This window comes from Lactuca serriola, chromosome 4 (assembly GCF_051521515.1).
Source record: "Lactuca serriola cultivar US96UC23 chromosome 4, Lser_US96UC23_V15, whole genome shotgun sequence".
Classification (NCBI taxonomy): Eukaryota; Viridiplantae; Streptophyta; class Magnoliopsida; order Asterales; family Asteraceae; genus Lactuca; species Lactuca serriola.
The window spans coordinates 143,510,603-143,538,482 of NC_136411.1; the positions used below are offsets into that span (position 1 = coordinate 143,510,603).

At 36.9% G+C, this 27,880-nt stretch overlaps 1 pseudogene; it reads right to left on the minus strand.

Moving 5' to 3' along the window:
* Positions 1–356: 356 nt before the first annotated feature.
* LOC145098881 (large ribosomal subunit protein uL2mz, N-terminal part-like) lies at positions 357–8,329 on the minus strand (annotated as a pseudogene).
* Between the last annotated feature and the right edge of the window lie 19,551 nt (positions 8,330–27,880).

Sequence of the window (27,880 nt, forward strand, 5' to 3'; positions counted from 1 at the left end):
TATATTATACTTATAATATATTAACTAGCCGTTTACCCATGTCAAGCGTCGGGTGCAGATATTTTATTCAAAAATTAAATTGTAGAGACGACTAATTCTTTTGCATAAATAGTTTACTACATACAAACAATTATCAGTATAATTAAAATAATAATATATAAATGTACACTCTTGATTACAAACCCGATTATGTCAAACTATGCAAATGTTAAAATAATAATATATAAATGTACACTCTTGATTACAAACCTAATTAAATATTTGTACTTTCAATATAATTATGATTTATGTTGTTTTTTTGTCACAACAGACAGGTAACAGATAAATCGATACTTAGGTAACAAATAAATCGACACTTAGGTAGCCAATATATAAGTCATAGGAGCTCGATCCACTCCAAATTTCCCATCTTTTTCCACCTTTTCACTTTCTCTCACCTTTGACTTTGACTTTGACTCATTAACAACCCCTAAAATCCCCCTTTGTCTCAAACTCTCCCAAGAAACAACTGCTTTTCGTTTCATCTTATGCCCTCACACAACACTATCCTTATCCCACCTTTTTACCTCATTAAGCAACATACTTTCATTCTCTTTCACATCATCTTTCATTAATGGAACAAAAAATTTCGGTTTTGCCCCTGCTACCGCCATTCTTGGAACACCCAACACGTTCACAAACGAATAAGGAGAATCATGTCTTTTTTTCCCATTTGAAGATGAAAAAGCAGACAAGAAAACATCCTTAACATTTCTCATGTGGGTCCCCGTTTGACTTTGACTTTGACTACTCAAGGTCGTACTACCTTTTGAAAGTCCAACCACTACATGATCTGTTTTAGGCCTTAAAGATTCTACCTTTTTGTCTTCTAACATTCCGGGAATTGAAGAGATTGAAAACAACCTTTGATGGAGATGGAGGGTAGGATATTGGGGGTGGGGTGAAGTTTTTTTTTTGAGGGAGTTGACTTTTTTCGGGCGGTCAACGGCTGCCCCGTCGACCCATCTGACCACTGCGATCTTTGAAGTGCAATTTGGGTCGTATTCGATTCCTTCAACTACACGTACTGATGAAGTGTTGTGTTTTAGGTCAATTGTTCTTTGTGACCGTTTTGCCCCTCCCCCTCTGTGGAAAATTGTGATACGACCCTTTGAATTTCTACCTGCTGACTTGTCTTTTGTAACGAATTGCCTAAGTGGCCTTTCAGAGCTCACATTTTGAGCACCTGTAGGAATATGATAAAGTCAGTAAAACTGTTTTTGTTTGGGTAAATCGTAGATTAATTTCAGATAACAATATAATCAGTAATGTTCAAATCCTAAGCACCACATTCTACAATCAAATTAAGAAAGTTGGAAATGACATCTCTCTAGTACTGATTATCCATGTTGAATTGAAAATATGCAACTTTAAATACCAATTTTTTTTTACTTTATCAGCATATGATTCATTCTTTCAATATATTTGCATTTTTACATGTACAAATAAGTGTTTACTGAAATGTACATGAACAAAATCAACTCTTTTTATTTAAACAAGTATTCCAGGGTCTAGGAATGCCAAAGAAAGTTTCGCTTCTGATGTCAAAAAGGTTGTTTCTTATTGTAAAATTGAAGTTAGGGTTCAACAAGAAGAGCAACAAGCAAACAAATTCAAAAAGTCACCTGTTTCATCAGCAATTCATAAAAGACGTGTTTTCGCCATTACTGTAACAACGTAAACTTCCAAAACAATTTTTCGCATTTTGTAAAACATAATTCATTTAGTATTCATAAAACATCATTGTTTGAAAACTCAATTCATAACATAAATCAATCCCAAGATCTCATAGCATAAAAATCTCGTATGTGTACTGATCAAGTCGACGCCTTTCTGCGATCCTCACTAGTACCTGAAACACATGACACAGAACACTGTAAGCACTAAGCTTAGTGAGTTCCCACAAATACCACATATAACACATATTAGCCACTCGAGGCTATAACTCTATGGGTCCGTGCACGTAAACTCTGTGAACCCTCAGGTTCTAATTCTACAAACATGCACAACATAAATCATATAGAAGAATGCAGTGCAACACATAACACGTATATATCATACAAACACTAAATCGCATAACTCAATTTACCTACTCAAGGTAAAGTATAGTGAGAAGACTCACCTCGGATATCTCAGTAAATCTCTGACTCGGTAACTCTGGTCTAGCCCCTGCCTAATCACATGAAAATACTCTAATTAATACAACCCTCAGGGCTAAGCTAATCTCTTCCTCTCAATACAACCTCTAGGAAGGGTAAAAGACTATCCTACCCTTCCGATGACTCTAAGGTCCAAACATTGACTAATCCCTAAAAGTCAACGAAGTCAACGGTCAGCCTTGACCAAACTCGTCGAGTGCGCAACTGTGACTCGGCGAGTCCACACATGCTCTACACTCTCCTAGTCCTCATTTGACTCACTGAGTCAACCTCAACTCTGCCAATCATCACTGGTCACAATCTGTGAAATGTCTCGACCCAACTCGCCGAGTCCGGCTCCTGACTCGACGAGTACAATCGTGCATTCTATCCTCTAGATTCCCTCTGACTCACCAAGTCGCTTCCCCAACTTAGCGAGTCACCAACTGTGTGATTATCGGGAAAACCCTCTCCCTAATCGTCGAGTCGGCTAAAGGACTCGGCGAGTCCATGCCATGCTTAAGTTGATCTGACCTCTTGAGGTCAGATCCGCTCCTCTAAACCATAGATCCAGCTTCCCAAAGCATTATAGTCACATAAATCTAACATCTTGGTGCACATGCAAAGGCTCAAAGGCCTTATTTGAAGATATGGCCTCTAAAATGACATCCTAAGTTCATAACCTCCATTAGTGCCCATAAAGCTCAAAAGAAAAGGGTCTTTGGACCTCTTTGGGTCCAGATCTACAGCATCAACACGAGAAGGGACCAATTACTCCACATAACCATCCTCTAATGGGGCTAAAAAGCCCTAACTCTATGATTTACACCATAAACTGAAGAAGGAGTTGAATGAATACCCCAAAATGAAGTCTCTAAGCCCTGGAATCACTAGATCAGCACCCTCTTCAGCCTCCTCTTGTCTTTGTCCTCTTCTATTTGCAAAAACACTAACAAAGATCAAGAAATAGCTTCTTTCCTCTCTCAAACGCCCTAGCTCACTTAGGGTTTCTCTCTGGGGTCTGGTAGCCGCAATTGACGGCCATAAGGCCCCTTAAGTAGGCTCCAAACCCAAGGAATTAGGGTTTCATTAAACAGCGTGGACTCATCGAGTCCTTGGGGCGACTCGTCGTGTCCAGCCGTCCACCCGGATAATGATTCGCGTCTCTACTCGGCGAGTCTACGCATCAACTCGCCGAGTTCTTCCACAAAACTAGAAATTAAATCGAATAAATATAATACCTGAAATTCCGGATGTTACAATTACTATTAACAAATTAACACTCTGAGAGAACCAATATCCAAGTGAAGCTGAAACCTCAAAAATAGAACTTTGCCTTGGGTGACTACCGATACCCTTAAGCATTTTGACCTTATATAGACGTGGGTTTTGAGGCTAGAGACACACAGACGACACTCGAACATGTAATAATTTGAAAGAGCTAGGTTTGACATTAAAACTGGAATAAAGAATCTGTATTGCACATTAATTCTGACATCAAATTCAATCTTCATTGAGCCCCTTTTTCAGATTCATTTCTCTTGAACATGACAATTTCAACTTCGAATTTGCATTTAAACAAAAAAAAAAACTTACGGCTGATAGAGTGCCTGGATCTCATCTGAAAGCTACTAATCCTCGAAGTAATCTCAAGCGAGTGGTGCAAGTGTAGTAGGGAGATAGAGAGAGAGCATGGTGGCTTCCTGTCGCCGAAAAAGTGTTGCGAGAGCAAAGAAGATGGCGGCGACGTCGATCAGATTAAGATACAGTGAGTGGTGCGAGGTTGGAGAGTGGGTGGTGATTCACTATCGATGGTGATGATGACGATGAGTTAGGCGGATGAGGTGCGATGTCGGCTTTTCAAAATAGGGTTTTTGCTATTTGTTTGAGGGAAAATGCGAGTGTAGAGGACAGAGGAGAAAAATAGTATATTTACTTTTTTGATTAAATTTATGAAACGTCAATGTTAATGTCATTAATTTGTCAAACGAAAATATGAATATTTAATGCAATTAATTTGTAAAACGGAAATGTAATAGGAGTATTAAAAGGTAGGAATAAATGGATTGTATATTATGTATTAGGTGTAGTACCTCTTAAATTTCAAGAAATGGGTAATATCATTAATAATATAGTAAAGATAAATCACAAATAACCTCTTTCTCAAATATCTATCCTATCAAATTGTTCTAGTGAATGCAACCCAAAATGGACCATGCTACTATCGGGTCGATTACATACCAATTATAGTTATGGGCTTAGACACCTAATCCAACAGTAAATTCCAATGTTAGCCTTGGGTAGCTGAGTTTTTCTAGCTTAGATCAAGACACGTGTATGGTGGGCGAGTCCACTGGTAGCAGTCTGGGGACCATTAAATGACGCACAACTTGGATAGGTCTGTGTTTGTGGGTGATGTTGGGGCCAGAGTGGCCAATTGCGCAAGAGATGTAGTATTGATTTCTTGCGTGGTGGTTTGCCTGATGTGATTGACATTCTTGATGATGACACTTCATGCCAGTCTAAGGGAGTGGACCAAGGAACGACTGCTCCACATCAACGACTAGAAAAGGGAACAAGGGATGGATTCAATTTAGGTGATGGTGGTCTTGGTAAGAAGCCTGAGGATGGTTCTAGAATCAACTCCTATTCCTGTTCGGTTCTGCCTCCCAGCAGTCCCATCTCTGGTGTCGTGTCTACACAAATGGGAGGTGATGGTGTGTATCGCCCGAAGCGGAATCTCACTCACAGTCTCTTCTGATGCAACCTTCTAACGCTCATGAATGGTGTCGTCATACATTTGCTCTAGCCACATTGGAGTCATTGGAGCTTATTTCTCATGCCCATATGGCGAATGATCTCCAATACGTTGCGGCCCAGGTTGCTCCGTATTTTGTGGCGGCATCCGATTGTCTTCGCTATTTGGGTGCTGACCTGGCAGACTTGGTGATGGTCAAGATAGAAAGTAATGATCTTAGAGAGAATATGGGGCTCCTTCAAGATGAGAGATGCAAGTTCGAGGAGTGTTACATGGGGAGGTGGGGAGTTTGTCGCACCAAGTGCGAGATCTGGTGGCAGGGAAGGAAATGCTGAAAACACATATAATACAACAAAGCGAGCAACTGGCGGTTGAGGCCTCGACAAGGAGCGCCTTGGAGGAGGATTTGGCCTTGATCCTTCAAGATGGGGTGGTCCAGGTAGTGTATCGACTCATTGAGAGTGAAGAATATTAATTTGGGGTTCGGCGCCCAATGGTGGCATGTGTGGTCGCCAGTATTGAGACCGTTAAGAAAAGGGTGTGGAAGCAGTTGGCTACTAAAGATTTTGATCCGACGGAGCTGGACACTACGGCGCAGTCGGCCCAGGCAATGCATGCTTCCATAAAGGTATTCTTGGAGACAGATTTCATTTCATACCTCTGCCTTGGTGAGTTAGACTTGCCGGGGATCCGCCAGATCTGTTTGGATTCTCCGGTGGGAGAACGTCCGCCGACAAGCTATCCGGGGGACGTCGGACCTTCTATTAATTCTCCTAGCAGTTGAATCTTCTTTTCCTCGAACTACATCTTCTTTTTTTAGCTTGTGTGCAATTTTCATGCAAGTCCGGGGAATACCTGGTGGATACATATTTATCATTTGTTTTTATGGCATTGCTTTTGTTTAAGAGGTTGGCTTGACTTCGTTTCCGATGGTTTGTCTTGGCCACTAGTGTGTGCTTGCTTCTCTTCTTAATTAAGCAATTCTTTCCCAAGGTTTATGTTAGCCTTGGGGATTCATTGGGCTGATAATTAAGCTATCTGCTCAAACTACGACTTCGGAGCCCTTACTTACCTGAGTCCCCATGAGTCCATTCTCGGTATTCGCACTAGAGACTTGAGACATGGCTTCTTTTCGATTCGTGGGCCTGTAACAAAAGCATTTTAGTTATCTTTTAGCTTTAAGCTTTGGCTAGCTCGTAATGGTTAAAGCTTATTGACTATCCCATGGGGACCTTGCTCTAAGTCCTAGGCCTTGGGGAGTTGCACTATGACCTTAATCATGTAATTTGAGTAGAGATCATCACCTCGAGGTTTTTAGGACTTAGGTATTGTTTGCTTTAAGGGAAAGGTTATGAACCTTTGAAGCATTTATTCTTGCCATGGTCGAGGCTTGTGGCCTTTTGGACCGGACTGACATGTTTAGGGAAAAGGTTATGAACCTTTGACGCATATGGTTGCATTCTCGCAACGGTTTCTCTCAAATGATGTGGATAATCAGTCCTTGTTACCGTTTGGTAAACGTGCACAACCTCTTATGATATCAAGCATGAACTGTGAAAGAACATTCTAATAGTTTTTTTTTATAATAGTCAATCTGCATCACTTTACTGATAATGTGTGTAGAACATTAATATTGTTTGATGAGAATAAAAATTGATTATATTACGATACGAACTAAGGTCTTGTTCTTAGGACAGTTACTGGGCTGTGATCATCCATTTGGACTTCGATCAGGCTACCCTTTCCTCAATTATATCTTATTTGGTTCCTTGCTCTAGGAATAGAAGTGGCGTAGGTTATGCGCGTTCGAGGTGTAGGGATCGGTCTCTCGTCTAGGGCTTCTAGGACGTAGGATCCGTTCTGTTATGCCTCAATAACTTTGTACGGTCCTTCCCAAACAATGCTTAGCTTTCCTTGGGGCTGCGTGCGGCTGGACTCTTTCTTGAGTAATACCTACACTTGCACCTTGAAGTTTTTTACTCGTACATGTCGATTGTAGTAATTTTTCAAGTGGGCCTGGTAAGCCGCTTGGTAGAGTTGGGCAGCTTCGTGTTTTTCATTGAGTACGTCTAGATCCTGACGGAGTTCGACCTCATTGGTGTTGGCATCGAACTCTGTTATTCACAAAAATTGGCTTGTGATTTCGACTGGGAGTACTGCTAATGTGTCATACGTTCAGCTGAAAGGCGTTTCTACGATGCTAGACCTTGAGGTTGTGCGATATGACTAGAGTATTGTTGGAAGATCTTCGACTAAGGCCGCTTTCGATTTTATCAAATGCTTTTTGAGACCATTGACAACGATTTTGTTGACACCTCAATCTGGTCGTTGGACTGGGGATGGGCTACTGAGGTGAACCATCGATGGATTTCCTTCTCCTCAAACCACTCTTTTAAAGGGATGCCCTCGAATTGGGTACCGTTGTCACTAATTAGGACTCTAGGGGTACCAAATCGTGTGAGGATATTCTTCCTCATGAACTTTATCATTTTCTTGAATGTGACCATGACTAATGGTTCAGCTTCAATCCATTTGGTGAAGTAATCAACAACAACTAACGGGAATTTGGATCCCATAGGGGAACTTGGAATGGTCCTACAATATATATGCCCCATTGATGGAAAAGTTAGGGGCTACTGATGCAGGTTAGAGGCATGGCAGGTTGGTTCTGAAAAGGGGAGAATACTTGCCACTTCAGACATTTTTTCGTAAGTTTGGCCACATCGTTGTATATGTTGGGCCAGTATACTACCAGGTGGAGTATTTTTCTCATGAGCGCCCATGCATCTTGGTATGCCCCGACCTCTCCCGAATGACTTTCTTCCATGATCTATTGTCCTTTAGCATGGGCAATGCATCTGAGCCACAGTGCTAGGTACCCTCTTTTGTACAATTGTTTCTCCCTTATGGAAAACTGTGGGGCGTTGATTTTGATTTTCCTTGATATCGCACGATCATCTGGGAGGACGTCGTGTAGGAGGTACTCTAGGTAGGGCTTGGTCCAGTCATGTGGCATTGCAATGGAATCGATTTTTCTATTGTCGATGTTCCTTTCCATGAGAACTTATACCAACACTTTCTTGGTGAAGTGATCAAAAGATGTTGATGCTAATTTGCTGACAGCGTTGGCCCTCTTATTTTTTCCCTGAGAGATATGATTGATCTTGAAGCTTTTAAATGAATGTGTTAGCTTTCGCGTTGTGTCCAAGTACCTCTGCATCCTTTGGTCTTTCGCTTCATAAGTGTCGTTCACTAGGATAGTGATGAGCAGGGAGTCGCTAGAAGCAGAGAGGTCTTTTGCTCCGACCTCTCGCTCTAGGAGAAGGCCTGTGAGAATTGCTTCATATTTAGCCTCATTGTTGGAGACCTGAAAGTCGAATCTTAAAGCATACATGATCTCAGTTCTTGAGGATCAAATATGTGTTGGATCCTTCATTGCTTACAGTGCCATCGGTATGCAAGTCCCATATTTCCTTGTTCGTTTTGGTGTCGCAGTGGTCTATAGATACAGTCTTCGGCATCCCTTTGATCGTATCGGGGATTTCTACCAAGAAGTCTGCTAGAGCTTGAGATTTGATGCCAGATCGAGGTCAATAATCTATGTCATGCTCTACTAGCTCGATCGCCCACTTCGCCAGTCATCCCAACTTTTCTGGTCTTAGGAGAATTTGCTTCACTGGGAAGCTGGTCAGAACCTCAACCTTGTGAGCCTGGAAGTATCGACGGAGGCATCTGGGGGCATAAATTAGTGTGAGGACTAATTTCTCCAGAATTGGGTAATTGTGCTCTTGTCCTTGCAGTGCTCTACTCACGAAGTGTATCGATAGTTGCTTTCGGTCCCTTTCGACTGTTAGTACTAGCGATATGGCCACGAAGGATGCTTACAGGTACATCTGCATGGTTTCTCCTCGTAGGGGGATCGCCATGGTCAGAAGCTGTTGTAGGGATTCCTTCAGACGTTTTAGGGCTCTATTCGCCTCTGCTGTCCATTTGAATTTGTTTTTGTCAACACAACCCTTTAGGGTTTGGAAGAGTGGACGAGCTTTTTCGATTGACTTGGCGATGTACCTACAGAGTGTCGTTAATCTCCCATTAATCTCCTAAATGCCCTTCGAGTTGTGGGGAGCCTTGGAGTCAAGTAATTCCTGAATCTTGGCTTGGTTTGGTGTGATTCCTTTTTTGGTTATCTGGTAGCCTATGAGTTGAACCTCTTCTACTCAAAAGGTACACTTTTCTAAATTGAGTTTGATCTGTGCTTGTGCCAGGGTCCGGAAAGTTTCCTCAATGCCTCTGAGTAATATTCTTCATGACAAATTTTGTTAACCATGCCATCAACGTAAAGCTCCACGTTCCTGCCAATTTGGTCGACAAAGAATTTGCCCATCAGGCGTTGGTATGTTGCCCTAACGTTTTTGAGTCCAAACAACATTTTTTGGTAGCAGAACGTGCCACGATCGGTGTGTAGTGCTATCTTTTCCTCGTCTTCCCTGAACATTTGGACTTGGTGATAACCTTCGTAAGCATCAATAAAACACTTTCTTTACTATCACAGGGTTAGCTATCCATGTGGTAAAAAATGCTTCCTGGAGAATGCCTGAACCTACCAACTTTGTGACTTCCTCATTGATTGCATTGCTCCTGTCGCCCACTTTCCCCTCTTTTTTTGTTTGATTAGGATGCTTCCCGACAAAATGTTTAAGTTATGTTTGATGAACTTACGGTCCACCCCCGTCATGTCTGTGATTTTCTAGGTGAATACATTGTATAATTGTTTTAAGAGTGTGATTAACCGGGTTTTGATTTCTGCCGATAGGTTTGCACCCACTCGTATTGCTTGTTCTGGATGATCCGGGTGAATCATATGACTTTTTGTGCAACAGTCCTCTTCTGATTTTTTTGGGCTTGAATTAGTTCCAAGGCTGCAATAATTTGTTAACAGATATGTGGGTGTGGGGTGCTAGCGACAATTATAGTTGAACCGGTACGTGTGGTGAACTTAACGGTACCGTGGATGGTTAACAGTATGGCCTGCAATTAGAAAAGCACCGGCTTCTTGAGTAATATGTTTTGATCTGCTGGGAAACAAAGTACTGAGAACTCGATCATTTGTGTGATGCTTTCGTTCCCATCATCGCTAACCGGCGTTACTGGGAGGTGTATGGTACCCAATGATCGTAAGTTGTGTCCTGTGAAACCGACCAAAGGACCGCCTATTTGTGATTTCAGGTCTTCCTTCTAGGAACTCGGCAGCTGCCGGAAGCAATGTTTGTAGATGATGTTGGTGCTATTGTCATTATCTATGTAGACGCAGTGAATTTGCTTTTGGCGTATATAGGCAATAATTAGGAGCGGATCATTGGTGCTCCAATCGTGTGGTTTTGGGTCCTCTGATGAAAAGTTGATGTTTAATAGGATTCTAGATAGCACCTCCACATCATTGTTGACCTCACGACGCTCGTACGTCTTGCATGGTGTTTTGATTCTAAGGACCTCATTCTTGGGATCTTGGTGTTGTTTGTGTAGGATTTGAACTCCCATGGCTATTCCACAGAAAGCGTTGTGTTCGACATGGTAACCACTAGAGAGAACTGATGTTTGGACTTTAAGAATTGCACAGAAGTTGGTATGGTCCATGGGAACCAAGTGTTGACCACTTTCTTTTGCGGTAGTGGTTGCGGTTGCAACAGCTGAGTCGCTGTCAACTGGGGTGTTACAGTTATGCTTGCAACCGACCGTTCAGTTCCGACAGGTGGTGGTTGCCATAGTTCGACGATTGTTGTTGTTATTGTGGTTTCCTTTATCTGACCTTGCATCTATGTTGTTGGTGTGTGGGTGAAGGCTTGTCCATCTGAGGTAGATGGAAGTGTGCAATCGAGCGACGACATTAATCTCGTCGAGCCCGTTTCTCCCCTACCGGACGTTGTAGGTGCCTTTCCTTCATTGCTGCTGTCTAGGGTCATTTTAAGGTTATGTAACTATGAGTACACGCCTAGATGGTGCCGAATATTGTGATATGTCTTCGAGCTTAACGATGTTTTTGGGTTTCATCGTCTAGTTAAGCTTGAGAATCACAATAAAGAAAGAGCTGGCGTTAGTCGTCATCCAGGAGGGGGGTCCTTGAATGAGACTTCGATGGTCTAGTAAGTGTATGTGAGGATTAGGGTTTTGTATTATATAGAGAGGGATCGATCGCTTCTTCTGGAGAAGAAGGGTCCTTTTATATCTGTCACCTGGGGAGCATGTCCCCGACAATACCTTCCGTCTTGTTTGGACTGTTAGAACGTGGAGGCTTCATATTGGTGAGTTGTGCGCCATTAGTGGTTATCCGCTATTGGTGCAGAGTTATTGAGAAGCAACACTCTGAGCGCTACACTTATCGTTTTGGGGAACAACTTGGTACTGCTTTGGCCTGTTATGGGTCTTGGTGTTAGGACAATGAGGCCTAAGTTCTAGGTTAAGAGGGCGAGGGCCCGTGCCTAGCACTTAAGTTGGGCAACGACCGTTAGTTAGATCGTCCTTTAGATAACCACTCTATTACCTTTGACGTACTTCTGGAAGGATACGTTAACATTAACCTTTCATTAACGAATTTGGTTAGTTGTCTGAGTTGAGTGTCGATGTTCTTAATGGAAACTTGTTCATTTCTAATCATAACATCTGTAGCGTCATGAATTTTATTAGAAGCTTCCATAAACTTATTGAGCATTGAATCAAAATCTTGTTTCTTCTCCGGTTGTGGTTGTTGTTTTTGGTAGAAGCCTCGTCCAGTTTGCCAATACTTTTCTTCTTTTTTCTTCTTGTATTCTTCATAAAGAAACCATTCTTTTTTGGGCTTTCTCCAATGTGCATCAAACCAATCACCACTAGAGTATCATACTTGCGCTTTTAGATTCCCATTCTCATCTAAATCGCAATCTTTCGTTAAGTGTGGACCATTGTAATTGTCACACCCCACATATATTGCATGAATAGAAGTTGATTTAATAATTATTCAATAAACTCTTATAATTAATTGGTAATTATTTATTTCTTGAAAAGACTAAATTTTATTAGCAAGTAACAAAATATATCATATGTTATGATTTATTAAGTCATGTACATCACTGTGACTAAAAAGACTCTTTTGTCTTTTAGCTAAAAGTTAATGTTTATATATTATAAAGAGTTATAAGAATTTTATAAACTTCTCTTCTCTTTTTTTTATATATAAAAAGGATGACCTAGTTTCCAGGAAGCAAGACATGGTCTTTTGAATGTGATAAGGGAAAGTAAGCATGTCTTAAGTGGGATGTGAGACATGTGAGCTTTAGGGTATGGAGTGCTTAAAGTGTTAAGAACTCTTGGGTAAAGATTTAGCTTTATGAAGGCTTTCATTCAATTATTTTTTACCGACCAAAAAGTTCATTCCCTCAGACTCTCTCATATACTCTTTTGCAAAAAAGTGTTATAAGATTACTCTCTTGCATTTTTCTCTCTTTAATTTATATCTAGATATGGAGTTAAAGCTTAAGAGTTTGGACTAGCATCTAGATCAAGTTGGTTTCATGTTGGTGTCTCAAAGGTTCATACATTCTTCTACAACGTTGAAGCTTCCTTTGAGGATTCAAAGTCTACAAAAGGTTGTCTTTTTCTTCTTTTTCCTCATGGTTGTTTTTTTCTTTTCAAACTTTTCAAGAAGATCCATGGTTGGTTAAAATTGTTTTATGTTATTCAAATCGAAGTCTTCCTTTGCTAAATCTTATGTTTTTTGAAACTAATTTTCGAATAAAAAGCCAACAATTGGTATCAGATCCACCTTGCATGTTAGGTTAGATTTTATGATTTTTGGAAATATTAGTTTTTGGAAAATATGGATAACTTTTTTTCTGTAAGAAAGTGAGTTCATAGATATTTTCGATGACAACATTATAATTGTGATTTTTGTGACAATAGTTTCCATGCATCATTTGCCATTTAAAGTTGTCTTAGAATCACAAAGGTTATTCTATGTGTATGTTGCTATGTATGATGTGCATAAACTTGCCAAGGATCTTTGTGTTGTTGTGTTTGATGCTTTTATTATAAAAATGGTTATAACAATTTATTTATTGATATGGTATGTAGTAAATTATATAGATTAGTTTTCTTGGTTTATTTTTTGTAAGTAATAAATTAGTTTTTAGAAATAATTTATTCGTACAAAAATGTAACAAGAAATGAAGATGGAGCCATTTTTTGAAGACAAAAGGTGATTTTTGCAACTTTGAAGTGTGTAGGGGCAAAGGCAACCTTTCTGCAAACTGTTGTAAAAGGTGTTGTTGTTTGCAACTTCCTTTGGAGCTGTTGGACCTTTTCTGCAGCCTTTTCTGAAAAGTGTTGCGTGTTGCTGAATTATTACCTTTAAGAAGTCTTTTCAATCTTTTGCAATAAATGGGTGTTTTCTTAATTGGGATCTTCTACAACAACATTACAAGAAGATTTTATGGTCCCTTTAAATGTCCCTTTAGGAATGGACTTGACATAATTTGTGTTGGCTCATAAAAATGTCATTAGTTGGTTAAGTTTATGCACATCTATATTTTTGTGCGTGTTTGTGTTATTTATTTTATGCAGTTATTATGTGTGATTGACAAATTAGTTTTTCACATGTAAAAATAATTTTGGACAAAATAAACATCACGTGAAGTGTGATTTTTAAAATTTATAATGTGGACATAAGATGTAACAAGTTATTGTTTTAAAATAAAATCCGGTTTTATAAAAGTGTTAATAATGGAAAATTTTGAAATACTTAATTATTAGTTTTGAAATTGTGACTTGTGTAACTTAAAAAATTCCAAATATGTAAGTAATAAAAGGAAGTTTTATTAAAGATATAAAGGTTTAAATGCACTCAACCTTAATACTGGTTATTAAAATTGAATCGTGTAAAACTATATAAAAACTAGCTTTTATATAGAACTTTTAAAAAGTGATTTTCTTCTGAAAATTGGTACCATGGTTTATTATATACATGTAATAACCATGATATCATATGTTTTTAGAACTAGAATTATAAACCATATAAGAAAACCCCTTACAAACCTCAAATCTATGCAATTCATTTTGAAGAACATTCACACATCTTTTTTATGCACTTGTGGGGATTAAGGATACCTAACCACTTAGTTTTATCTTTTGATGGCATGGGTGTATTCACCATTTCTATAACCAAGTTATAGGCCGATTACACAAGTTTTTCAAATTGGATGATTTATCGGAAATAATTTGTGACAAAGGATACCTAAGCAAGAGAGCTTTGAGGCATATATGAGATCAAACATGTCTAATTAAATTTGTTATTAGCAATCCCATAAATATATGAATTATATAGTAATATATAATTGATAATCAGTATCCACCGAGTTGGATTCAATTGGTGGGATAAAGGATACATAACCATTTATTTGTTTTGCAACTTGGATCCTGGACATTAATAATTAATGTATTTTGAAACTAAAAGGGTATTAATTATTAAAGATTAAATATTTAATATACTAAATGAATTTTGTTAAAATTTTGTAGATATTAATAATCCATTTTCATTACCATGAATTGCCATTTTCTTTAATGACTTAATGAAACAATAACATTCAATGGATACAACTTCAATAAATGGGTTTAGGTCTTAAGAGACGATCTCGTAAGAGATATGAAATTGTATAGACTTAAAGGTCCTAGTCCTAAACAACTTGTTTTCAGCAATAAACCTGAACATGATACCTAGTAAAGGCATCATTGTTATGATAAAGATGTTTCTAACATCAAACTAAGAATAGTTATTCCTGACTTCTAGGAATGATTGGATAATTTAGTGATATATCTGATGATATAACAGATCAAACAATATACCTATAAATATATTGATATTTTGTTTTAAACTAGTTCAAATATTTGGAATAGTGAAAGGCTAAAGGAGTCACCTTATGTGATCTAAGAGACCCATATTTTATGGACCGAACACCTTTAATCTCAAGAAATCAAATAAGTCCCACATATATGGACCTTATATCCTTTGTGGAGAAATTGGAAACTGGTAGAGGAACTGCTCCTCTTATCTGGAAGAGACTAATACTTTAGGTATCTACTAGATAGAACTCTTACTTTTCATATAACACTCAAGTACTTGGTACTTCAATGTTGATCTAATATTTGTAAATGGCTTGTAGATATTTACAGATGGGTAACCAACTGAACACAAGCAAGTTGGAACTACACTCTTGGATTTTAGTTTACTAATTATGTTAAGAACATAATGTACTTGTATTGTGAAAAAATATTTGTTTTGGAACAATGTATATTTTAATTTAGCTTGTCGAAATATATATCTCAGTTAACTTATGAATGATTGATTATTTACTTAAATTGTTTGTCATAACGATTACCTTCATATTTGGAAATGATTAAAACTATTATTATGAGACTAGATCTCTTGTCAAGAATTATAAAGTAAATATCAATGGTTTATAAATAACTAATTCTATATGCAAAGTAATTTTGACTGTTTTAAATCAAACTCATCTTTGACATTGTTATCTTTATTATATAAATGACATTCACATATTTCAAGTTCAAGAAAGGGATCTTTGAAGGTAAATAATGTAGTTTATTTGACATATTTAAATCTTATTTATATATAAAAGATTCTTAATGATATTTTCACTAAGTAGTAAAGAAAATAAATTATTAAGGAACTATACACTATGGTGTATGACTTCCTTTCTAATGAATGTCTAATATTTAGCACAAGAGACCAAATCAACTTTATTAACAACTATAGTAGTCATAATTATATTTTACATGGTAAAGTATAATTGTGAAATCTTGTTTGAAGCTTTCAAATATAAAGTTGAGATACAAACCGGTAAGAACTATCTAAAGCCTTAATTTTAATAAAGGATGAATATAGTTTTACACTATCAATTGTAACTTGAGTAAATACCAACTAATAAGTAAATAAAACATTTTCTTTATAAGATTTTCTTTGGAAAGGCACCATCCCTATCATATTTAAATGATTTATGGATTTGAATCATATGTTGGACCAAAGCTTCTAAACCCAAAATCTAAGAAATACATATTTATATAATACTCTAAATATGGATTAGATTATTATATACAAACCCGCTAAGAATAAGTTCTCTTGTTCCTATGATAGCTAAGTTAGCAGAAAGGAAGATTCTAATGACAAAGCGATTGGGAGGTAAATGGAACTTGAAGCGGCTCAAGAACCATAACCTGGTGTAGTAACGGTTGGACCTGATCCTACATCGACTTGGAAGGAGAACAAAAAATTTCCTTATAAGGGGTGTGGAAGTCAAGAAACTTTATTGGTGGCCAAACATTAAGGCATAAATCGCTACCTATGTGGCCAAGTGCCTGACTTACGCCTAATCCTACATCGGCCTGGTGTAGTAATGATTTCTACCTTTATGTTTGGCCACCATCAGCTAGGTTGCACCAGATCCTACATCAGTTTGGAAGGAGAACGGAACATTTCCTTATAAGGGATGTGGATACCTTCATTGTCACGACGTGTTTTAAAGCGGTGAGGGCAGCAGATCCTATAAGAACTCTGTAGTTAAGCGTGCCGGGGAGAGAGTAATCTAGGGATGGGTGACCCCATAGGAAGTTTTCACGTTGGGAGCCCAAATCGGACAATATTGTGATATGTGCCAAAAGGGGATATTACAAATTGTATCCGAGCTAGGGCACGGTTTGATATTTTCAATGAAGATGTTGAACCCTATAATGGGGGGTGAAGGTGGGTTGCACCTGATCCTACATCATCTTGGAAGGAGAACGAAACATTTCCTTATAAGGGGTGTGGATACCTTCCTTGTCAAAATCCGGTTTAAAGCTGTGAGAGCTGCAGATCCCATAAGAAATCTACAATTATTCGTTCCCAGGCGAGAGCAATCTAGGGATGCGTGACCCCCTTGGATGTTTTCGTGTCGGGAGCCCAAAGCGGACAATATTGTGATACCTTCCAAAAGTGGATGTTACATAACCCATCTAATTGAACATATGAAGCACTTTATCATTTGAGACTTCATAGAAAGGGCTGACATTTGGAAGTTTCAGAATTTGAGCAAATGTCTTCATAGTTAATGTGACCTTCATGTGAACTTCTTCTTAGTAGATAATTGAAAGGTAACCACCTTGATTGTTTTGTTGCACACCGCAGTGGAACCAACAAGAAACAACCATTGAATAGGTACAAAAGAAGAAGCCAACATTGTTTTGGATAAAATAGAGTGGTTCAAAGCAATGATAAACATCTTCAATTCATCAGGATACTGAGTAACATTCGGTTGAACGCGGTACTGAGTACTTTGAATCTTCATTAAATGTTGATAAGTAACACCGTCTGTTGTTAGAGATGGATCAACTTGATCATGAACAACCACCATTGTTAGTGTTTTGAAAGAACTTGAGAGAACAGAACATATTGGGCAAGAAAATATTTGAGAAATTATTGATCAAGTAAAGTTGGAAAGGGGTAACCCAAAACCCTTTTATACGTAAACCCCAATTTGAATTTGAAGATGTTTAAGTGTTAAATAAAATCCACGTGTCACCTAGAAAACTAGACCAGTAGCCATAAAAGTAGCCACGTCTGAAAGGTGATGATCACTTTTTCCTTGAAAACCGCAAGGTAACCAAAACATCACATCAATCAGTCTGTTCGTTTGCCCCAATATGATAGGAACTGTCAGTAACCCATCGGCATGGAGGCAAATCTCTTTCGGTTTTGGCATTAATCAGCCTTAGTTGGTATTAATTAGAACCTCAAGGATTTCAAGAGTGCATATATGTGCCAAAGAATTAAGATAAGAAACTAATAAAAGAAAATGTTGGTTCTGTGATGTCAAATAAAATTCGACATAAAGGCAGAAAGATCTTGGGCAAAGATCACTTCGCACAACATCAAGAGAGATCTTGAACAACTTGTGTTGTTTCCCGTGAATTACATTCGAATACTTATAGAGAAGTATCGAAGGGCTTCTTTTATAAGACATCGCGGGTGAAAAAAAATTCGTTACATATCACAACTCAATATAAGTGTGAGAAATTGCAAACGAAATTACTTGTTTGACCAGTGTAGTCAGTGACTAGTTTGGTTGGAAAAATATTTCAAGTAACGAAGTATCGAACTGATATTCAGACTAAATCATATTCCAAAAAAATAATCATGGATCTTGTTGGGTAAAAATGTCGTGGGTTTCGAACATTTTAGCAAGACCATGCAAAAAGAAAGAATATGATTTTAAATATCGAAATAAGGTACTGAAAAAATGTTTCGTTACATTCTAGAACAGAAGTTCCCCATCAATTCCTTAAACTTCATCATGGTCTCATGAATCCAGATCCTAAAAACAGACTGTTTACATACCTATAACCTGGCTAGTTTGGACCAAAGATGTCTTGGGTATGTGTCTTTGTGTGTGATCATGTAAGAATAGTTGATGAAAAAGATTGGGGAGAGAATCGAAAGTACCTCTGCTATTAGCGAACCAAGCAGGAAACTCTTAACTCATTTGAGAAGAGTAAGGTAGCTCAGGGACTAATGTGAATATAGCCTGACTGGGAAGAAATTCTCGTGATGAGAAATTCATTAAGGCTTCAAAACACATTGAGTCCTGGAGGCTTGGGTTGATATTCTGTAGCATGCTTCTAGGGACACCTAACTAGTGCAAAGTATCAAAATTTTACTTTTCCCTATAGCTACAAAACATGTTCCACTATAGATCTTCGCTAGAAAGCTGTGCAAGCATGTTATCCAAACAAAATACAAAATATTTTTGACTTTTTTTTTGAAAGAAAATTACAAAAATAAGAAAATCTTTTTGTTATTTTTTATTTTTGAATTTAAAGAACAAAAATAAGAAAATATTTTTGTGATTTATGATTTTTGAATGAAAAATAACAAAACTAAGAAAATATTTTTGATATTTTTGATTTTTGAATGAAAATAACAAAAATAAGAAAATCTTTTGGTAAGTTTTAATTTTTGACTGAAAAATAACAAGAAAAGAAAGAAAAATATACCAGACATGTGAAGTGTAAAGTGTCGACATAAGGAATGAAAGTATTGACTTTGCAGTAAGAATAAAGTAGCGAAGCGTATATTGAATCGTTCAGAGAAATGTCGAATGTGAAGCGTGTTGAAGCGTTGACTGTGAACAGTAACCTCTGAATGGATCAGCGAGAGTTCGACATCACTTGACATTATGACAAATTTAAACCAGGAAACGCATTCGCATCTAGCATGTCTAAGCCTGATAAAATCCTTAAAAAAGTTTTCTAATTCAAAGGTTTTGTGAAAATATTAGCAAATTGATTAGTAACCTTTACAAAATGAACTTCAGTGTTGCCATCTTCAACATAAGCTGTGATAAAGTAATAACGAAGTGCGATGTGTTTGGTCTTCGAATGTTGCACATGGTTATGGCAGATGTGAATAGCACTTTGTGAATCACAATACAACGAAATATTCTTCATGTTGATTGCATACTCATGTAATTGAGTTTGAATCCATATGATTTGATATGTGCAAGCTGTAGCAGCAACATAGTCTGCTTCTCCTGTGGAAATGGAAACACAAGTTTGCTTTTTCGATTGCCAACTAACAAGCTTCCCATCCAAAAGTTGACATCCATCACTTGTGCTTTTGAGATCAAGTTGACAACCTCCTAAGTCTGCATCTGAATATACTTGAATGAAAAAACCTGTTTTCGAAGGATACAAAAATTCTAACGAAATTGTGCCCTTAAGATAATAAAAAAATATTCATGTCAACAGTGAGATGAGTTTCCCTGGGATTTGATTGGTACCTAGCTCAATTGCATACAAAAAAAACATAATATCAGGTCGACTAGCCATTAGGTATAGTAACGAACCTATCATGGTTCGGTACAAAGTGGGATCAACTGCTGGTTTGTCTAACGAAGGACCAAGGATTATTCCAACTGCCATCGGTACTATCAACTTTGAATTATTCGTCTTTCCAAACTTTTCAAGCGGGGTTCGAGTGTATTTCTATTGATTAATAAAAATTCCATCTCTGCTTTGACGAATGTTTACCCCCAGAAAATTATTTAGTTTCCCCATCATGCTCATCTCAAACTGACTTTTCATCATGTTCTCAAATTCCTTCGACATATTAGGATCAGTAGATCCAAAATAATATCATCAAAATAAATTTAAACAAGCATGAGATGATGCCCAACTTTCTTTTGAAATAGAGTGGGATCAATTGATCCTTGTTTAAATTTCGATGATTTTAAAAAATTAGTAAGAGTGGCATACTAGGCTCAAGGAGCTTGTTTAAGTCCATAAATAGCCTTAACTAAAACATAACAAGGATCACGATATTGTGAATTGACAAAACCTGGAGGTTGCTTGACATACACCATTTCTTTTAGCACTCCATTAAGAAAGCCACACTTTACATCCATTTGATATACATCGAAATAGTTGTGTGCTGCATAGGCTAAAGGGATTCGAACAACCCTGTGTCATGCGATAGGGGAAAATGTTTCTTCATAATCAATACCTTCTTGTTCTAAATATCCTTTTACTACTAGCCTAGCCTTATTTCGAACAATGTTCCCTTCTTTATCAGTTTTATTTTTGAAAATCCATTTTAAACCTATGAATGATACATGTTGAGGTTTCAGAACAAGTCTCCACACTTATTTCGTTGAAACTCAACCAATTCAGATTGCATGGATACAATCCAATCAGGATCATCCATAGCAATCGTGACTGATTTTGGTTCAATTTTAGAAATAAACACATTGAACATACAAAATTCTTGATTAGCATTTAATACCTCATTCTTCGAGCAGAGCTAGGCTCTCGTCAAAACTCCAGCTTGAGGATCGCCAAGAATTTGTTCGTGTGGATGACTTCGTGTCCATCTATCCATCGGTGGATATGTATGATCAAAATCTAACGGTGCATCTTTGAATTTTTCATCTATTTCAGAGCCATCACCTACAATGGACATATTATCAGGTATGTCATGAAAAACATCAGTATGAATATGCGAAGTATTTGGTAAGAATTCATTTTGCTCCCCCTCAACAATTGGATCAATAATAGGATGCTCCCTCTCAACATTATCATTCATTTGCCTTGCTTCCCTTCGGAATTATGCTCCCCATCAACACTACTAGTTGAACTCAAGTGCTCGCCCTCTACTTGAGCATTGGGTACCATTGGTAAACTTTCGTTGTTCATTAAAGAAGTGGTTGAAGAGTTCATATCAACAACATCCTGTGTGATAGTCGAATCATCAGTGTGCTTGGTAGCTTCAGGCACTTGATTATCATCAGCATGAACTTCTACATTAATACCCATGTCAGGAGCACCAAAAATTAAATCATAATCAAAATCTAAAGAATTAAAACTTTGAGTATCATCATTCGATTCATTAATGATTGGCTTTTGATCAAAGCATTTTTCAACTCTTTTAACATAATAATCATCAAAAGTGAGATTAAAAGTTTCTTCGAATTTATTGGTTCATTTGTTTAACTCCCTATATGCAAAATAATTATGAGAATATCCCACGAATATTCCTTCGTCGGCTTTTGAGTGAAACATCGAAAGGTTAACCTTGAAATTCATAATGAAGCATCTACAACCAAAAACATTGAAAAATTTAACATTTGGTTTCCTGTTGTTTGTGATTTCATAAGGAGTTATATTAAAATGATAATGAACAAAAGATCGATTCTGAGTAAAGCAGGCTGTCGAAATGGCTTCAACCCAAAGATATTGTGGAAGGTTTGCATATGTAAGCATAGTTCTTGCTGCTTCACAAAGAGACCTATTCCTCCTTTTGGCAACACCATTTTGTTGAGGTGTGTAAGGAAAGGAAAAATTATGCGAAATTCCTTTGTCAGTTAAGAACGTATCAAGAACCTTGTTCTTGAACTCTGAGTCATTGTCACTCTTGATCATACAAACCTTTTTCTTTAAACTCACTTCGATGTGTTTGATAAAATCAATCATTGCTTGAGCTTTTTCTGATTTTAATCGAAGAAAATACACCCAAGTGAACCTGGAAAAGTCATCAACAAAAACCAAGATTTACCTCTTCTTGTTGAGAGTTTCAACAGCCGAAGGACCACAAAGGTCAATATGAATAAGTTCCAAAGGTTCAACAATCTTCGAATCAATGACAATCGGATGACCTTGTCTATGTTGCTTCCCTTGTTTTCAAGCTGCATATAAAGTATCATTATCAAATTTTAGTACTGACAAACCACAAACAAGATCATTAATGACCACTTTATTCAAATTCTTGAAATTCAAGTGAGAGAGCCTTTAATGCCATAGCCAGCTGATGTTTGAGGATGCTTTCGAGAGTAAGCAAACTAAGGGAACACCTACAATAGGTTTGATGTCAAGGGTAAACATATCACCTTTTCTCTTAGATTAGAGCAAAATTTCTTTTGTTTCTATGTTCGAAATCACACTTCTTTCTTCATTAAAAACCACCTAGTTACCAGTGCCCACAACAAGTTACGAAACACTTATCAAGCTATGTTGAAGACCTTCGACATATGTTACCCTGTTAACAGTAAACTTGTCATTCGTTACTTTTCCATATCCTTTGACTTTGCATTTGTTATTATTGCCAAACTTCACCACTCCAACATTTTCCAGAATTCGAAGATCTCTAAGATTTTCCTTTTTACCAGTCATGTGACGAGAGCAACCACTATCAATGTACTATTTGTCATCATATTGTTTGTCACATAAAACCTGCAATCAATGAAAGAATTTAGGTCCCCAAGGCTGTTTGGGTCCTTGGTTATTTGAACAAAATGCATGATGAAACAAAGATTCTAAAACCCAATTACAAACATTGGATTTCAAACTATCAATTAAGTCCACTTTTTTAGACGAGGGTATAAAAATGAAATCATTATTTGGTTTAGAATCAACACTAACTTGCCCTTTAACCTTCTAAGATCGTTTCACATCAACGTTCTCTTTTGGAACAACTTTCCACTATCAAACATTTGAATTCAAATCTTTAAATGATGAACTTCCATTAGAAGACTCATTCAAGTAACTTTCATACGCAACCTTGATTTCTTCTTGTGAAAACTTCCAATTTTGATAAACTTTGCCTTTCCTTTCCAACCAGTGATTGATGTTTTTGACATTGGTTGTTCCTTTTGAAAATGAAAAATTATTTGGTTTCTTCGAATATGGATTAGGTAAATGAGGTTCTGTAGGTTTAAACGTCATATTTCTCCTTGCGTTGACATTTACCTTTTGAAAATGTTGTTTTGGAAATTCAGATTTGACTTGTGATTGAAAACGATTTTGATAACCAACATTTGATAGATGAAAAACTTGTCAACCAATCGAAAATCTTCGTTGATTAGAAAATTGAAAAGAATTCCTTTTTCATTTGGTTGAAAACCATTTCTTTGAAAATTATTTTGTGAAAATCTTTTGTTTTGAGAATAATGAACAAAATTGTTGACTGTTGATGTTCTACAATATTCTCTTTGTTTGAGTTTTGAACATTTTGTTTTGAATTGGACATCGAGACTTGTGATTGACTTTTTGACAAATCTTTTTGATTTTGAGCGGGTGTTTTCTTAACAAAAGTCTTGTGATGACAAATTGTTTGAAAAGTTTTAGACTTAATTGTTTCAGATGATTTATTAGAGAAAACACTTGTTTCTTTCGAGACTCAATATTTTTCCAATAAACCTTCTTCCTCTCTTTAGTCATTGAAATTCCTTGTTATTTTGAAGTCGTTTCAATTTGTTCTTTGAGATTTCGAACTTTTTGTTTCAACTTTTGAAAAACTGTTTCTTTTGATTGTTTTTATTCTTTTGGTTTGGCAGTTTTAACAACCCAAATTATTTGAGGCTTTTGTCTTTGAAAAGTGGACGAGTTCTTGCTGATATTATTTTCGACAGTGCTTTGATTTGAGAAAAGCCTACTTTTGAAGCTTCCTTGTAATCATCTTCAACGATTTTGTTAATTTCAGGTTTAACTGTATCACCGTTTCCTGAGGTAACAAACACCTGATTTGGGAAGATAACTTCATATGAGCATTTGAAGTTAGGATACACAACCGTATTTGATTCAAGTTAATGGGGACCCTTTTCTTTCAAGATTTTGTCGACCTTCTTAATTTCCTCATAGACTTAATCAATAACAACTCAGGGAATGGTTGTTTCTTTCTAAGCATCATCATTATCATTGTCACTGTCTGTTTGACTATCTTCGACAGTCACATATTCAGGATCATGAACTTTCAAAGTTGAGGGTTCGTCAGTTCCAACTTTAACTGAAGAATCATTAAATATTTCTTTACCCTTTGCTAGAGAAGTGACATTAATGACAGATAACAGATAAAAGTCAACAACTTGCTCTTCCTTAATTTCACTCATATCATCATAATCATCTTTGATATCAGCAAAATTGTTTTGAGAGTTAGATGTCGAATTCTCAGTTCTTTTCAAAATTTTGATTTGTTTGTTTTTGGTCAAGGTCTCATTTACAATGTCAACAAGATCATTTGAATCTAAACATTCATCAATTTTCACAACACCATATGCATAAGAATCTATTGGGACCTTATCATATTCAGAAATTTTCTTTTCATAGTAATAGGAAGTCGAATCTATTTTCTCCCTTTCGAAAGCTAAAAAGGGAAGAATTTTCCTATGATGTTCTTTGCTAATATCAGATGACTGATGTAAATCAGTTAATTTCGCATACAACCTTTTAGCAGTATTATAATAACTGTTTCGTTGTTTATGCAAATCTTTATTATCAGATCTGAAATTGTCTCGGTCACATATTACATGAGTCAATTGTAAATCTAATTGATCTATCCTAGTTTTCTTGGTCTCCAAAATCCTCTAAGTTTCTAGTTGTTGTGTATTGAATTTTTTTGGCATCACTACTAGCAGAAAATAAGCATATCATTAACGTAAGTAATTGCTTCATCAAACTCAGATAATATCGAATTATATGAACTAGAGGGAATATTAAAAGATTGAAAAAAAGACCGTACCTGCAAAGTCATGGGGGACTTGTAAGTAGATGTTGAAACAAAACACTTCCCAGTGACTTTCTCCTCATCCTCTTGCTCGAAACTTGCAAACATTGCTCTATGAGTAGGATTTCACATCTCCTCGTCATCAGATCCTGATGACCAAATTTGATATGTCCCTTCTTCCTCATTCATTCCTTTTGCAACCAACGACATTCCCTTAGTCTTTGATCTCACTTCCTCAAGCCTCTCCACATAGTAGGATTCGTCCTTGATTCTGCTCTTCTTCTCATCTCTCTTCTTAAGCATACAATCATTTGCCATGTGATTCACTCCATTACAGTAATGACAATCGAATCCTTAGTCACCTTTAAGCTTTTTCTCCATCTTCGCATCTGCAGCCTTGACATCCTTCTTCTCCACTTTCTTTTCCTCACTCACAGTCTTTCTATAGAAATTTGCTTTCACTTCACTTGCTCATGGCTTCGCATTAAAAGGCTTTTTTTTTAAATTTATTCACTCGATTGTTCGAGTAAGAAGCCACTGGTTCGTCATCATAGTTGACGATCAAGCCTTCATCTTCCAAATTCTCCTTCTCAACAATTTCTTTCTCAACCTCTCTTCCAGCAACCTTCAACACAAGAGCAAGAGGACCACCTAGACTGATCCTTGTTTCCTCAACAATCTAATTCACTTCAGATTCATGTGCTTTTAACACATTGTAGAGATCATTCAGTGAAAAATAGTCGAAACTTTGTTGTGTCTTTATCATATGACTAACATTTCGCCCTTCTTTGCGAAGTCCCATGATAAATTTTAGATTGAACTCCATAGTAGACCTTGTAACACCATATCTGTTACATTTGAATATGAGTTCATTCAGACGGTCATAGTAGAGCTCAATGGATTCTCCTTCCTTCTGCTTAAACTCTCCCAACTCTAACATACATTGTTTGACTGAGCTAATCTTCGTTTTCTCACTGCCTTGATACTTCTCCTTCAGTGTATCCCAAATCTCCTTTGAAGTTTTACAACTACACACATAATTGTATACTACTGGACTAAAAGCTCCACGGAGTCATGCATAGATTTCTTTTCATTTTTCTTTAATTTCTTAGCCTATTCTACAACATCTAGATAACTAGTAGTAGTTCCAACACTTTCGTAGGAGGACGAACATCACCAATGATGCATTTCCAGAGATCCTCATCTATTCCATTCAAATATTCTTCCATACGATCAGCCCATTAATCGTAGAACTCAAGAATCAACATAGGAATTTTGGTTGAAGAACCAAGAAGATGAGAGTATGAAGTCATGGTGTTCATGTTAATGTTCGCCATTGTTGTACGACTGAAATTTGAGAAAAGCTTCAGAAATTGAGATTTGATTGACAAAACATCCAGAAAACTGAGACAAAATACTCGATCTAACAAATCGTAAGCAGAATCAAATCAAAACAAATGATTTTAGAATCAAAAGAGCGAAATAATTTGAATCTAGAATGAGACTCAAAACCTTTTGAAAACTTAAGAAAATTAGATCAAAACTGAATGAATCCTGCTCCGATACCAAATGTAGTTACAATTTAATCGAGTATGTAATACAAGATCAGAGTTAAGAAAGAATTAAGAACACAAGATCTAAATATAATCGGGTTGGCAAAATTATGCTTTCTGGAAATACAGAGAAATATCAGAGAGTTCAAGTCGAATGCAAAAGCTACCCTCTAACTCTAGTATTCAACCCATATATATAAGGATAATGAAAGCGTACAAAAAATATAAGGGACTAAGGCTCTTAAGCTTCGATACAAAATGCCCTTATAATAAACAAACATACTTCGACACTAAGAAAGACCTAGATAGACTTCGACACCTCACAACATCTTTCGCCCTCAACGCTTTTGCTCCAAAAGAACCACACTAACTCACAAAATGAGAGGGAATGGTGATTAGGGTTCACTAGGGCCGGTAAAAGGGTTTGGAGGCTGATAAAGGATCAACCCTAGGGACTTAAGGAGATTAAATAGGGTGGAAGACCCTAAAATTTAGGGTTTGATAATTAGCCGCCAACACGTCGAGTTGAGGCTACCAACTCGCCGTGTTGGTCCAAGAAAATACGCGGTTTAAAGTCCTTCAACACATCGAGTTGAGACTACCAACTCACCGAGTGCAAAAGAAAATCACACCAAAGAAGATTATTCTTATACACGAAAGTCGGGATGTTACAATGTCTATCTTAGAGAAGAGAAGGGATGAGTAGAGATAGGTATGTCAAAGACTTTAGAGTCCAGATCAGCAGTGTCCGGGCGTGCAATGACAGAGATTTTGGAGATCGATGGAATACACGCTTGTGAAGATCAATGGTGGAGTGGCGGCGTCCATAGGTTTCCGGCTGCATCCGGTAGTTCCCTAGTTTAGGTTTTCTTCATTTAGTATAAGATAAGAAAAAGTGATATTAGGTTTAACGCGAGCATGTAGGGTGATGTTGAGGGTAAAAATGAATGTGGGTTGGGTTTTATTTTATTTTATTGTTTGAATAAAATATTTTTTTTAATTATTAACTATCAACAAATAGTAAATAAACTATCAAAAAATCAATAAGGGCATTATTATCTTTTCAGATAATACATAGATCAAACGCCAAATAAAAACGAACAGTATGGACCTTTGGTGTTAAAAAATAAGTTAGAGATCAAACACACAAATTGCACCAAACCACAGGGACCATTCTTCTAATTTACTTTATAACTTATTACTAAACAATATTTTTTTATTTGACCATTTATTATCATTGGAATAGATAGGTTTTTTGTTTTTATTTATTTATTTATTTGGAAAACTTAATATATATTCAATATATACTAGATGGTCAATTTAC